A 14906-nucleotide genomic window follows, 5' to 3' on the forward strand; every position below is an offset into this window, starting at 1 on the left:
TCTTTCCCTAATTGTTGGGCAGTAAGAGAGATGTGCAGATCAATCTACGTGAGTAAAGCTTGCAGAGAGCAGAAATAGATTTACTAACTTTGATGATGGCTTCTAGTGACTCCTTACCATACACATGACTGAGTCGCCATAAAGCCACCTGAGCCGATCACCTTAATAGGTTAAAAGACGACATTGAGAGATTTTAAGCAGAAGTGATTTCATTTTCTTTCTCTCACTAGTTACATGGTTAGCTCGTTCATGTGCTGATTTGTTATACCACATAGGGCTGGCTCATAGTCCTTGCCAGCCGTCTGAAATCTTGATGGTGTCAGAAATGGACTGTCTCCTGAGACTGTATAAGAAAGGAGGCGTGAGCTCCTCCTCTTCAAGGACAGTCTCTTCAATCCATTATCTCCTGCCTGTGTGCGATAGTCTAATCTATCAAAATACAGTGATTGAATAAAACTTTTATTTCAGATAATGAATGCATTGATTTAATAACGGATTTGTACTACATGGTATTATAGTTCCATAAATGAACACTGAAATATTAAAATGGGAAAACTTACCATTGGTCCAAGTTAAATCATAGGCACTTCTTTTACTGGAAACCCTAATAAGATAACAACCCATTTGATACCTAAAACAAAAAAATGTGTTATATAAGTACTTAACATTTTCTAGCTATTTTTAAGCTATTTTTAAGCCACCTGTTTTTCCTATCATAAGTACATCTGGCATCAGGCAAACAGATTACAGTCATGGACATGTGACTAATTTATAATGTTTTTATATTTTCGTTTTTTTGGCAGACTAATCCAGGTTGATATATTAGCCTAGCTTTCAAAGATGACTCTTGAAATCTTGCACTCTTGCAACCTTTTTACCTTTTTCTCTTCCAAACCCTAGAATATTTTTGGCAAGTCCTAAAACTTAATTATAAAACAGAGTCAGGGAGACAGAAATGAACCTTTTTATGTTCTATCCATCTAGTGCCCCTTCCAGAGCTAACTTCTAAAAGGAATCATGAATCTGTTGTACCCAGTGTTGATTTTGAAAGATCTTTGTACTTTCAATCATTCTTTCTTCCTTCGGTTTACTAGGCACATTGGCGCTTGTGTTTGCATCCTATTTTGAGAACTGCATTTTGTCTAAATGTAATGGAAGTTTAATAACTCAAGCCCGGCAGGAGAAGAATCAGTTGCTTGCAAAAGCAACTTTGCAAAAGAAGTTTGAAGTTTTGAGCCATAAGGAATGGAAGCAAGACTGTGGTAGCTCTGTTTCTGCATCTTGAGTTAGAGAGGTCAAGTCTACTTACCTCCTCAGAGCTTTTTTTTAAATTCTAGATTTAGTGGGTATAAGGACAGTTTTGTTACATGGACATACTGCATAGTGGTGAGGGCTGGGCTGTTAGCATAGCCATCACCCAAATAGTGTAGGTTGTATGTACTAAGCAATTTCTCATCCCTCACTCTCCTCCCACCCTCCCACCACTCAGAGAATCTTTTTGATCTGGCATCAAAAGGTGAGCCATCCCTATTTATGGAGTTTTTTTTTTTTTTTTTTTTTAGACGGAGTCTCTCTTTGTCTCCCAGGCTGGGGTGCAGTGGTGCGATCTCGGCTCACTGCAACCTCCGCCTCCCAGATTCAAGCGATTCTCCCACCTCGGCCTCTTGAGTAGCTGGGACTACAGGCGCCCGCCACCACGCCTGGCTAATTTTTTCTATTTTTAGTAGAGACGGGGTTTCACCGTGTTAGCCAGGATGGTCTCGATCTCCTGACCTCGTGATCCGCCCGCCTCAGCCGCCCAAAGTGCCGGGATTAGTGAGGCACCCTCCACTATTTATGGAGAATCTTTTGTTGTTGTTGTTGTTGTTTTACTGTTATCACTAAAAATTTTATTCAGAAACCGATCTTTGTGTTGTTGTGGTTGTGGTGGTGGTGGTGGTGGTGGTGGTGGTGGTGGTGGTGGTGGTGGTGGTGGTGGTTTAAAAAATCCCCTTATGAACTGCTACACTTTCTAGCAACACTTTCTAGCAGACATAAGGTAAAAATGGGATGGCTCAGAATCGCCCAGATCCTTCACGACCTCTCGACCGCCTCCTGTCACGCTCCTGCCGCCGCGGCCTGGGCCACCGCCACCGCCACGACCACGGTCTCTAGACCCAGAACAACGCTCCCGGGATCGGCATCTTGATCTACGCTTCTTGCGACGCCGCCCGTACAGCTCCCACCGCAGCTCTCTGGAAATGGGCTTCAAAGGCACGAAGCCGCAGGAGCCGCCCCGGGAGCATTCTCCGGTCTCATCCTGACGGCGGCAGGCTTCTCTGAAGTCCGTCTCAGGGGAGGGCTCGGCGGGGCTCGGCTGTCCGTTAAACCAACGGTTGTTCAAGTCAGTCACAGCCTTTTCCGCATCTGCCTCACGGCCAAACTTGCCGTGCACGTTCCCCACCACGTGGTCTCCCTCCCAGCTTGTCACAGACGTCCGTCTCCTCAGCTTCCCCATACTTCTCCTCCATTTCTGTACAAATCTCCTCAAAACATTCATCACAGTGTTCCTGCATCTCAACACCGCTCACGGCACAGCGCAAACCGTCGGCCCACTGGGAAGAGTTTTGAGGGTTACGGGAAATGTTCAAGAGGGCAATGGTCTGGCTAAACGTCGGTTTCCTGTGCAACCGAGAGCACCTGTCTCCATGACGACATGCTCCAACTTTGAAGTAAAATGAACAGCTGACTTTGTCTTTCTCGGTGCCAAAGATGGAGGCCGGACACTCCGCCGTGTCCCACCCGCCCACGCCCGCGGGAGACCTGTGGAGAATCTTCACTGCTGGGTCGAATATGTCATATGCTTCCTTTAAAAATCCACCAAAGGCCCCGAAGTAATGGACGTGTTTTTAATTAATCTAATATATAAATCATGCATCAGATATACTTCAAAACAGAGCAGCTAGCAGAACACCTTGAAAGATTCATTAGAACTTTTTTTTTTACAGACATGCAACTAAGTTAAATGTGTCAACTCAAAACTGAGATGAGAAATAGCAGGGTGCTTTCTAGATTGAGACTCAAGAACATGGGAATTCTAGTCGTGTCTCTGTTTCTGACTGGTTTCATGACTTTAGTAATGTTTGTGACATATTTCTAACTACTCTTCCTTCTGGCCAAAACCCAGAACAGCGTTTAATAGAGCATTTTAAGCTTCTAAGACAATGGCCCTAGTTCAGTTGACAGCAGTAAAGCGTTGCATTTGTAAATGTGAAGTTAGCTTGCCTGGATTCAAATCCTGGTCCCACCACAGCTGCTGCTTAACCTCGGGTTAATCCCCTACTGAAGAGCATTAGGTGGTCTTTTGCTATTATATATACTACCACAATGGACATCTTTTTACATATACATATATGTATGCATTTAAATAATTATATATACACACACACACACACACACACACATATATATATTCCCAAAAGTAGACTTCTTCAATTTATTTATGTTTATTTTGAGATAGAGTCTCACTCTGTTGCCCAGGCTGGAGTGCAGTGGTGCAAGCTCAGCTCACTGCAACTCCACCTCCTGGGTTCAAGCAGTTCTCCCTGCCTCAGCCTTCTGAGTAGCTGAGATTACAGGCGTCTGTCACCAGGCCTACCTAATTTTTGTATTTTTTAGTAGAGACGGGTTTTCACCATGTTGGCCAGGATGGTCTTGAACTCCTGACCTCAGGTGATCTGCCCACCTTGGCCTCTCAAAATGCTGGGATTACAGACATGCGCCACCACACCTGGTCAGATTAGGTGAATTTTAAATTTTCAGGTATATTGCTAAATAGCCCTCCAAAGTCATTATACCACATTTGTACTCCCACCGACAGTGTATGTAGGTTCCTAGTTCCCTACACCTTTCCCCACACTGTTAACTGGCAATTTTAAATTTTAAAAATTTTCATCAGTCTCAAAGTGGAAAGATGGAATCTCATTTTTTATTTTCTCACCTTTAATTTTAAGTAAAGATTGGCATCTTTTCATACTTTAGTAGCAATTAAGTTATAAAGATCCCATTCCCAATTTTCTGTTAGGTATTTTGTCTTTTGCTTATTGATTTGCAAAGCTCTCAGCTGATTAAGAGCTTTGTGAAACAGAAAATTTGGAAAGCAATTTTGATTAACTTTAATCATGAAGGATATTTATAAATTTGAAAACTTCATTGCACTTGGCATTACTGCCTGAGAAAAGGCAAAACCTCCCCAGACATGAACAGTGAAAATCCTTAGCTATGTAATACCAGACTTATTGCCATAATAATTATAGAAATAATTTATATGTAAAGAAAAATGCAAAGAGGAGCCAGGCACAGTGACTCACACCTATAATCCAAGCACTTCGGGAAGCCGAGGCAGGTGGAGTGCTTCAGCCCAGGAGTTTGAGACCAGCCTGGGCCACATGTTGAAAACCCATCTCTACCAAAAATATAGAAAAATTAACTGGGCATGGTGGCACACACCTGTAGTCCCAGCTACTCAGGAGGCTGAGTTGGGAGGATCACCTGAGCTCAGGGAGGTTGAGGCTGCAGTGAGCCATGATTGTACCACTGCACTCCAGCCTGGGCAACAGAGTGAGACCCCATCTCAAAAGAAAAGAAAGAAAGAATAGTATCGGTAAATCTAAAGAGTGATCCCTGCCTTTAAAAAGTTTATAGTAAAAGACATAGAACACATTCACACAAAATGCTGAGACAACACGAGGAACTAGTGCTGCAGGCCACACACGCTACAGCCTACCTCTAGTTGGAGTGATTAAAGAATGTTACTTAAAACACATGTTTGAATAGGCAGAAAGATTCAGAAGAACAAAGGTATGAATCAAGTGAGAGAGACAGTAAATAGACAAAGGTAAATGGATTAGAGGCCTGTATGGGGGACAGGGGAAAAGTTCAGCTATGAAAAGGTAGATTGGGGTCAAATTATTGAAGGCCTTGGCTGTCTGATTTAGCTTGCATTTTATGGTGAAGGAGCAACAATATTTTCAGGACTATTGACCTAATAAAATGAGCTTTTAGGATGATAATGTTGACATGTTAATAATAAAGGATGAAATAAAAATATTGTGTTGGGAAAAGGAATAACTAATATAGTCATACTTTCTATGGGAGAAAATCAACTAGTTTAAAGGAAAAGTGGCATGTATTTTCTTCAGTTTATAGTACCTAAAGCTTCTATAGAACTGATGCTGTATAATGATACCAAGAAAGACTGATCCAAACCCAGAATTTTTTGTGTATATAAGGAACATTTTAATACAATGCCTTTTTATAAACCTGTAATTCAACTTTCATATTCCTTCGCTCACTCATTCTGAAGATCATAAGCCTTTCCTTGTTGGATCTGGAATTCATACCAATTTTCTTACAGACCTGGAAATTCCAAACATACTATTGTCATTACACTTCATCTGTCATCCTTGGGAATGCCTTAATTTATTGTAATTTGGAGAAATGAGGTGATAGTAGAAAGAGCTCAGAATAATGGAAAGAAGGTGTTGGCTTCACAGAACTGGCAATTCTTTTCTTAGTTCATTTCCTTTACCTGTTGGTAAGGGTTAGTTATTAATGGAAGCCCCCTGTACTGCAACATGCAGCATTCACTCAACCAGTGTTTATTGAGCATATACAATGTGCCACGTACTGAGCCAAGCACTAAGGACAGTTTTTAAAAAATAGAGCTAGTCCTTGCTCTTATGAAACCTACAACCTGATGGGAGAAATATAAACAAGTCCACAACCTACTGCTGCTTCTCACATGTGACAAGGAGCTGGGCTCTCCCCTTGAAAGTCACCTACATGAACAATATAACTTTGTTTGCCCATCTTCAGTTGACTTCATGTACTCCTATGCTTACATTTATTTGTGTACCGAGGTATTTAATCCCCTTCTGATGGATATACGTGGATAGAAGGAATTAAAATAATAAATACTGGCAAGCTTGCTGTAAAATGCCAGATGTGCAGATGGCTATGGAGATCACCAAACAGTAAAACACAGAGTCGATCCTGTAGCACCGAAGAGATGCCATAGCTGCATTGGCAAAGGCATACTTTCTAAAGTGAATAATAAGTACTAGATTGATGGCCCAGAGGGTAGGTACTGTGGGAACTTAGAAAAGAAAGCATCATTTCCAGAAGGGGTGAGCTTTGTGCGGTGCCTCGAAGGATGGGGTGCATATGAATGGGTTGAGGAGATAGACTGTGTCATAGGGGAGCCTGAGTTAGTGACAGCCAAGGAGAGAAACTCAACACAAACGGACTTGTGCAGAAAGAGTGGTCCTAGGGCTTCAGGCATGGCTAGAGGCATGGGGTCCCACAATTTCAGTTGATTCCTCTTTCTCCCTTCATCACCTGGCTCTGCTTTCCTCTACACTGGTTTCAGTCTCAGCCTGACTGCACACAGGAGCCCCTCGCATCTTCTGGCTTACATCCTACTCCCTAACCACCCCAACACAAAAGATAAGCTCTCTTTCTCAATAGTTCTAAACACACTCCTGTGATCCCCTGATTGGACCAATTTATATCATGTTCCTATCCCTGAGGCAATCACTGTAGCTGGGAGGAGAGAATTCATTGATTGGCCAGGTCTGGGCTATGTGTCCACCCACAGAACAGAAGCAGGTGAGGTCAGCTCCATCTGAGCCATATCAGAACAAGATCAGCTCCCCAGAGAAAAAAACTGTAATGAGGTCACCAGAAAAATAACAACTACAACAATCATCATTGCAAACACTCTAAAATAAAGAATTCACTATGTACCAGGTACTATTCTAAATAACTTTTACCTATTACTTATTTGCTCCTAACACCCCTGTCGGGTAGATAATCATATTATCCCCATTTTCAGATGGGGAAACTGAGACATGGGCCAGTAAATGGCAGACCAGGGAGTTAATCCAGGCCATCCCACTGCCGAGTCCATGGTCTTATCCACTGTGTTTACACTAAAATTGACTTCTCTACACTCAGAAAAGAACTAACCAGTTCAAGCTAACTAGCACTCAGACTCAGAAATGAGCAAAGTATATTTGGAGAACAACCAGAAGGCCAGCAATTCAGAAAGCCGGTAATTTTAGTTTCTTCTCACAGCCAGGAAACCAAATCCAGAAAGCTGGTAGACAGCTAGTGCTTATCTTCACCAGGCGGTGAAATTTTTATCAGACCCAGGAAACCACCAACTGAACTTCCAAGGAGAACAAAATAGTCACCACAGAAACCTGAATCATTCCCCAAAAGCTACCCCAGTCCAATTCTCTTGACAGCTTATGGTTTTCACTTTTACACAATTTACCAAGAACTGATTTCATAGCGATGCCTAATCCTCTTTTTCTCTCCCGCTTTGAAACATCATTCATGGAACATATATAAATCTTAGTTAAAACTAACAGTGCAGCGGCTGTGAGGGCCACGTCTCACAGCAGCCGCCCGGGCGGGGCATGGTGTTGGGCACCGGACCTGCCTCGCCTGTCTCAGGGATCCCAGGGTAAAGGCAGCAGTAATGCTAATGCTAGCAAGCAAACTGAAGGGTGACGATGGTCTCAAAGGGTCCCGGACAGCAGCCACAGCGTCCGACACGACTCGGAGGGTTTCTGTGACAGACTAACTGCTTGTTAAAGAGATTGCAGAACTTGAAGCTAATTTACCTTGTACATGTAAAGTGCATTTTCCTGATCCAAATAAGCTTCATTGTTTTCAGCTAACAGTAACCCCAGATGAGGGTTACTACCAGGGTGGAAAATTTCAGTTTGAAACTGAAGTTCCCGATGCGTACAACATGGTGCCTCCCAAAGTGAAATACCTGACCAAGATCTGGCACCCCAACATCACAGAGACAGGGGAAATATGTCTGAGTTTACTGAGAGAACATTCAATGGATGGCAGTGGCTGGGCTCCCACAAGAACATTAAAGGATGTCATTTGGGGATTAAACTCTTCGTTTACTGATCTTTTGAATTTTGATGATCCACTGAATATTGAAGCTGCAGAACATCATTTGCGGGACAAGGACGACTTCCGGAATAAAGTGGACGACTACATCAAGCGTTATGCCAGATGATAAAAGGGGACGATTGCAGGCCCATGGACTGGGTTACAGTTTGTCTCTAATGTGAAATAGCAAGAGGTAGCCCCCTCTCCCGTCCTCATGCTCCCTCTCAGTCCCCTGGATTGCCCCAGTCCTGTGACCATGTTGCCCTGAAGAAGACCATCTTCACGACTGCTCATTGTAGATGGAGAATTTCAACATAAATACGGCAAGAAAATGTGTTTGGGCTTCTGAAGAGTTACCTGCTTACCTTAACATGTTTACTTTTTTGAACTTGTACTGTATAGGCTGTTGGTGAAATTCTTAAGAAGTTGTAATGAACTCAAAAAAAAAAAAAAAAACTAACAACAATGCGTTTAAAAACACACACAGTCAAACGATTGCCAGTTTGGCATTGAGAAGCAGCAGACCCAGGCTTGAGCCTGTTTACTGTGCGTTTCCTGATACAGAGAAAAGCAAGCACAGCTGAGAAAACGCCACAAAGCATTCTATAGCGACAGCTCGTGTGCTTCAGAAGAGAACTGGATACATTAGGAAAAGTTTTTTTCCCTTTGATGTAGAATATGCTATCTTTTTAAATGGGAGTTAACTTTAAATAAATAAAATTCAGCCTGTAGGCTTCAGAAAACTAATGTTGTATTTGGCAGTGTCATTTCTGTGATCCCTGAAAGCATTTGGGGAGTTAACTTGGGCCTTCATCATGACTTTCCTTCATGGCATGGAAAGCACATTATTTTTTGTATCTCTGTTTTATTGATTTCCCCTTACTTCCTCCCACATGTTCCCTCTGCCAGCGGTTATCTCTGCCCTTCTGCTCTCCCACATGCTGTGAGGCCAGGTGGGGTTTCCCCTATGTCTTTGCCTGCAGGTGGTCCAAGCGCCGCTGCCTTCTTGCGCCATCCTTGTTTGAAAACCTCTTCCTGTACGGTCTTCGAAAAGAAGATAAGCCAAAGGCCCTGGACTTACCTTCAAGAAGAGATCAGAAACAGCCTCCTGTTCCTATGCTGAACCATTTGCAGAATGTGCAATTTGCAGTTAGCATTTTTTTCTTTTTTTTTTTTTTTTTTAGAGATGGGTCTTGCTGTGTTGTCCAGGCCGGTATCGAACTCTGCAGCTCAAGCAATCTGCCCTCCTCAGCCTCCCAAAGGGCTAGGATTACAGGCGCGGGCAACCGCGCTCAGCCTGCAGTTAGCATATTTTTAGTTGAACTTAGAGATGTTCCCCCTCCTTTCAGGACACAGAGTGTATGAGCCTGGTAGATGGACAAAACTGTTTTGTTTACTTTTGGGCTTTTTATTGCCCCAAAAGAGCCCTGAATAGTCAAATACCAGATGATTTGACACCCCCACCACCCAACCACCGTCCAAGATTTGGAAGTCTTTTTTCTTTTAAACAAAACTAATAGGCCGGGCGCGGTGGCTCATGCCTGTAATACCAGCACTTTGGGAGGCCAAAGTGGGTGGACCACCTGAAGTCAGGAGTTCAAGTCCAGCTCGGCCAACATGGTGAAACTCCATCTCTACTAAAAATACAAAAATTAGCCAGGTGTGGTGGCAGGTGCCTGTAATTCCAGCTACTTGGGAGGCTGAGGCAGGAGAATCACTTGAACCCTGGAGGCGGAGGTTGTGGTGAGCCGAGATCACGCCATAGCACTCCAGCCTGGGCAACAAGAGCAAAACTCCGTCTTAAAAAATAATAATAGTTTTATGTAAATGCATATGTAGAAACTTGAAATACAGTATGCCTTGCAACATAAGAAGAAACATTGATAAGTATTTTTTACCATAAGTGTCCATTTTGACCATTTTTTGTGTTTTAGGAATTGCTTTTGAAACTGATTATATTTGAAATATATAAGACTACAATTGGAGAATCCTTAATATTAAAAAGTTGCCATGATTAAAAAATTTTTCAGAATTTCTTGGTTAGTAAGATTTGGAAACTTAGAGCTTCTAGAGTTTATGTTTTTAGAACAAGAGGTGTGTTTGTGTGAAAGTGAGGTGGGGGTTCACAAAATGAATGCAAAATTGTGTGCACATATACGTATGTTTGCGTTCTAGAGAAAGCCTTGGTAGCTTTTAATCAATTCTCAAGAGGGTTCATGACACAAAGAATTCCCAATTTGCCTGTCTCACTTTCCTTCCCACCCCCACCCTCTCTTATGGGTAGTAGCTAGCTTGCTCTCTCCTGCCAGCTGCCTATTTATTTATCCCTTCCCAGATGAACTGTCCTTCTTGTTTTCTAACCAAGCCAAGCTGAGCAAGGAGAACTCAAGAGCTGGTGCCCTGGTGGGGAGGTCAGGTAGATGGCAAGACTGCTGGGAGCACCTCAGTGGGTGCCCTCCGGGTGAGCTGTTAGGAAGGTGGACGGCTTCCCCTGCCCAACCCTGACGAGGAAATGTGGGCAGTCCAAGATGCCACTCTGCAGTCAAACTTTTATTACACTGAGGATAAGTTGAAAGAGAGTGTCAAGGGGAAAATGGAATTGGGTAGTGGCGTCCCATCGTTACCTGTTTTTTTCCAGTTACATTTTCTATTTGATGTTTTGGGGGATTTTTTTTATTTTTTTATTTTTTATTTTTTGCTGCTTTCCTTAGTTTCTGTCTCCATTACAACATCCTAACACTCTAATTGGCTTTATATGGGACAAACAGGAGGTATTGCTTCTGGCAGGATGTGATTTTCTGTCCTGTTGATTGATGGATTAATTTTTATTGAGCACAGTGTGCTACCAGCGGAACCAAAAATCCAAGATACAATCCCAGCTCTAGGAGTTCATGTTCTAATAAAAGTAAGAAGCAACATATTCAAACATCCCTGTCTGTTTTTCTTGTCAGTATTCCCTTCTACTGAGACAACTACACAGATAATTTAGGACCCCAAAACATGCTTTAAAAAAGGAGCTGACACGGCCGGGCGCGGTGACTCAAGCCTGTAATCCCAGCACTTTGGGAGGCCGAGACGGGCGGATCACGAGGTCAGGAGATCGAGACCATCCTGGCTGACACGGTGAAACCCCGTCTCTACTAAAAAATACAAAAAACTAGCCGGGCGAGGTGGCGGGCGCCTGTAGTCCCAGCTACTCGGGAGGCTGAGGCAGGAGAATGGCATAAACCCGGGAGGCGGAGCTTGCAGTGAGCTGAGATCCGGCCACTGTACTCCAGCCTGGGCGGCAGAGAGAGACTCCGTCTCAAAAAAAAAAAAAAAAGGAGCTGACTGTATCAGACAGCTGGGCAGAGGCAGTGGTTTCATCTGAAGAGAGTTTCAGTCATCATATTGGCTGGGTGGCTGCTCAATGCTGGACTTTAAAATAGTTAAACATTTTTCCAGATTTTTTTGGTTACATTCTTATGTCAAGTTAGATTAAACGAAGTTACAGTCTTGAACTGTGCAGTAGTTTAAACCCATACAGAAATCTCTTCACTAAAATACAACACAATACTATATAGCTCAATTTCATGAAGGCCTAATGATTTTCTAGAGTCATATTAAGAATGTTTCATTGTCTCTTCAGGTCTGTGATGTAAGGATCCATATGACCATTTTTTTCATAAATTAGCATCCCCCCCAAAGAAGTTTCCTTTCCCTGACTATTCTCTCTTAATCAAGGTCCGAAAAAGCCAAGAAACCCAGGTAATAGGTATTTTCCTATTTCCTCAGAGCAAATTTTCATGCTCAAATGAAAACATTGTTTCATCTCTGGATGAGTTACAATATTTCTGAGCCACCATTTCCTCATCTATAAGATAAAAAATGTTGGAGATGATCATTCTAAGTTTCCTTCCAGCTCTGAACCACCCTGACACTCACAAGTTTTCTTGTATGATTTCTGATTTCATTTGTAACCTTACTCATTTCCAATAGAAGCTGCATAGGAGCAGGGTCTATGTCCATCTTGTTCAGGTATACACCTAGCTCCTAGCACAGGAAAGTAGGGCAGTAAATATCATGTGGATGAATAAATTCTGTTCCAAGCGATGTGTGTTTTTGATGTGTATTTTTGCTGTAGCATGCCTCAAATCTTTCTATGGAAGAAAGCAGGGTCCATATTATAAATTCTTACCTTTTTTGGGATCTATTCTTACACCATATTTGAAATTCTTTCTTTTGCTCTGCCTGTGTGGCTATGGCTAAAATTCTGTCACCTCTTTCTCCTCCTTTTTCTTTTCGTGAACCCATTCTTTTGCAAACTGTTTCAGAAAAGGCCCCGACACACAGAACACAAGACTTGCCCTCAAGAAGCGGAGCTTGAGCTGCTGAGGAAGAAGGAAGCAAGGTCCTGGCGCCCACTGAGGCCGGCTCAGGCAGAGGAGGTCTCTGCTGCCACCAACCTACCAGCGGACGGTCGATCGAACAACACATGGAAGGAACAACATTCCTTGCTCTCCAGGCTAAAAACGTGAACCCATTCCCCCAAATAACGGTCTAATTCTGAAGAACTGGGAAAAAGGAACCCACCACTGCTCCAAAGGCTACCTAGACCCCGATCGTTGGCCACTGAGAGTCCCCAGCTGAGGGAAGAGTCAAAATACTTCCAACATGGTTAAATGTGCTGATTTTATTCTTTGCTAAAAAATCAGAGATTTAGGCCAGGGGCGATGCCTCACGCCTGTAATCCCAGCACTTTGGGAGGCCAAGGTGGGCAGATTACGAGGTCAAGAGATCAAGACCATCCTGGCTAATACGGTGAAACCCCGTCTCTACTAAAAATACAAAACTTAGCTGGGCGTGGTGGCGGCACCTGTAGTCCCGGCTACTCGGGAGGCTGAGGCAGGAGAATCGCTTGAAACCGGCAGGCGGAGGTTGCAGTGAGCTGAGATTGCGCCACCGCAACAAAGCGAGACTCCATCTAAAAAAAAAAACAAAAAAAACGAGAGATTTTCTCTAAACGTAAGGCTTATCCAGAACACTGAGATTTTGTGTGATAGGTAAACAGTAGGAAGTTAAGGGGTGGAATTATGAGGAGGGTCGGGGAGGAGTGGGAAATGAAGATGAGAGAAGAGATGAACCTGTGGCACTGAGTTTCTCCCTCTAAATGTCAGCCTGCAGCGTGGGCCTCGTGGTGCATTTGATAGGCAATACTGCTCTCTAGCGGCCAAGTAGGATGAGTGCAAGTTTCAATTAAATCCCCTTAAAATTTAGGGTCATTTTTTGTTATTTTAGATTTCACGTCCAGTTTTAAGAGTAGCTGCTTTTAAATCTTAAGAGGAAAACAAAATAGTCATTCTACCCAAGTGCATAACTTCTTATAAAAGCATGCATGTGCCTCTTCTCTCCCCTTCCTCACTGAGTTTTCCTTGATGTCCCCTTATACATAGGCACACTCTTTTGGGCCTTCCTAATAAACCCCCTGGTCGTGGGCCTTGGAGTCACGTAGGGAAGCTTAGAATTTGCATTACACCTCAGGCTCTGGCTACTTGAGGACCCAGTGGGAAAAGCACAAGATGATAAGTTGCCCTCACTGTTCCCTCGATGAGAAGGCCCTTCCCTTACTCCTTCACAAGGCTAGTTCTTCCCCAGGTTGCTCAGCCCAGAGGCCACCTGGCTAGAGCAGTCCCACCTCACTGACACCTTCCCGCAGTATCCACATCCAGCACATTATCATTCTGTCGGCTTCATACAGCTCATCACACCTCAAAATTATCTTTTTGCTTTACTCATTTAATGTCTCTCTCTCCCACCACCCCATCACAATATAAGCTTTGTAACAGCAGAGACCTTGTCCATTTTTTTTCACTTATATGTCTCCAAACCCTAGAAATTTGGCAGGTTCTTGGCACACAGTAGGCTCTAAATAAATATTTCTGAATAAATGATAGAGAATATTTAACTTCTAAGCTTTCTCTTCCAATAGCAATCTTTTTGTCTAACACCTTACCATCGCCAGCATTCGAAAGGTGGGACATGACGTTATGGGCAGCATTCCACTACGGAATTAAAATGCGTGAAATCTCCCCATGCATCAGTAGAGGCAGCAGACTAGCATTGTAAATTCCCAGTACTGGGTTTCATTTAATTTTTAAAAGTCTGATTAGGGCCTGGCCCAATGGCTCACACCTGTCATCCCGGCAATTTGGGAGGCTGAAGTGAGAGGATTAACTGAAGATGGGAGTTCGAGACCAGCCTGACCAACATGGAGAAACCCTGTCTCTACTAAAAATACAAAATTAGCCGGGCATGGTGGTGCATGCCTGTAATCCCAACTACTCAGCAGGCTGAGGCAGGAGAATCACTTAAACCCGGGAGGTGGAGGTTGCGGTAAGCTGAGATCACGCCACTGCATCCCAGCCTGGGCAGCAAGGATGAAACTTTGTGTCCAAAAAAATAAAAATAAAAGTCTGATTATATATGTTTCTCCTTGTCTACTCAGCAAAAAGTCGCAGTGTAGGTAGGTACAATCTTCTAAAACAATAATATACAGAAGAGAAATAGAAATAGCATAATCAAATAGCAACTGGTAGTTTCGTTTAACTTAATTGATTTAATAAATGGCAAACTTATGAGTACATATCATTGTACCAGGAAGGTTTTCAAGAGTACTGTACATTTTTGGGGTAATATCAGTATATGCTATGTTGTAGTGACCACAATGCCTGCCTCCATTTCTCAGTGTTTTTGACTTAGTCGCAGAACCATTTTAGAAGACCTGTTTTGATAGCCTACTTAGATCAGGGCTTCGTTTTTTTTGGGTTTTTTTTTTTTTTTTTTTTTTTTTTGTCTCCTTTATCATTCCTTTTTTTCCCATATGAAATATAAAATGGCATTCCAGTGGATGAAGCAAAACAATTTTGAGCTGTTCTGGTTAAAGCCATGTTAGGGACACCAAAACCTGCCCA

At 42.9% G+C, this 14906-nt stretch overlaps 2 pseudogenes; one reads left to right on the forward strand and one right to left on the reverse strand.

Annotated features, from left to right (window-relative positions):
• Positions 1 to 1970: 1970 nt before the first annotated feature.
• Positions 1971 to 2689, reverse strand: LOC101025287 (annotated as a pseudogene).
• Positions 2690 to 4594: 1905 nt separating this feature from the next.
• On the forward strand, positions 4595 to 8412 carry LOC110743668 (annotated as a pseudogene).
• Positions 8413 to 14906: the final 6494 nt, after the last annotated feature.

The sequence above is a fragment of the Papio anubis genome, chromosome 7, assembly GCF_008728515.1.
Source record: "Papio anubis isolate 15944 chromosome 7, Panubis1.0, whole genome shotgun sequence".
Lineage (NCBI taxonomy): Eukaryota > Metazoa > Chordata > Mammalia > Primates > Cercopithecidae > Papio > Papio anubis.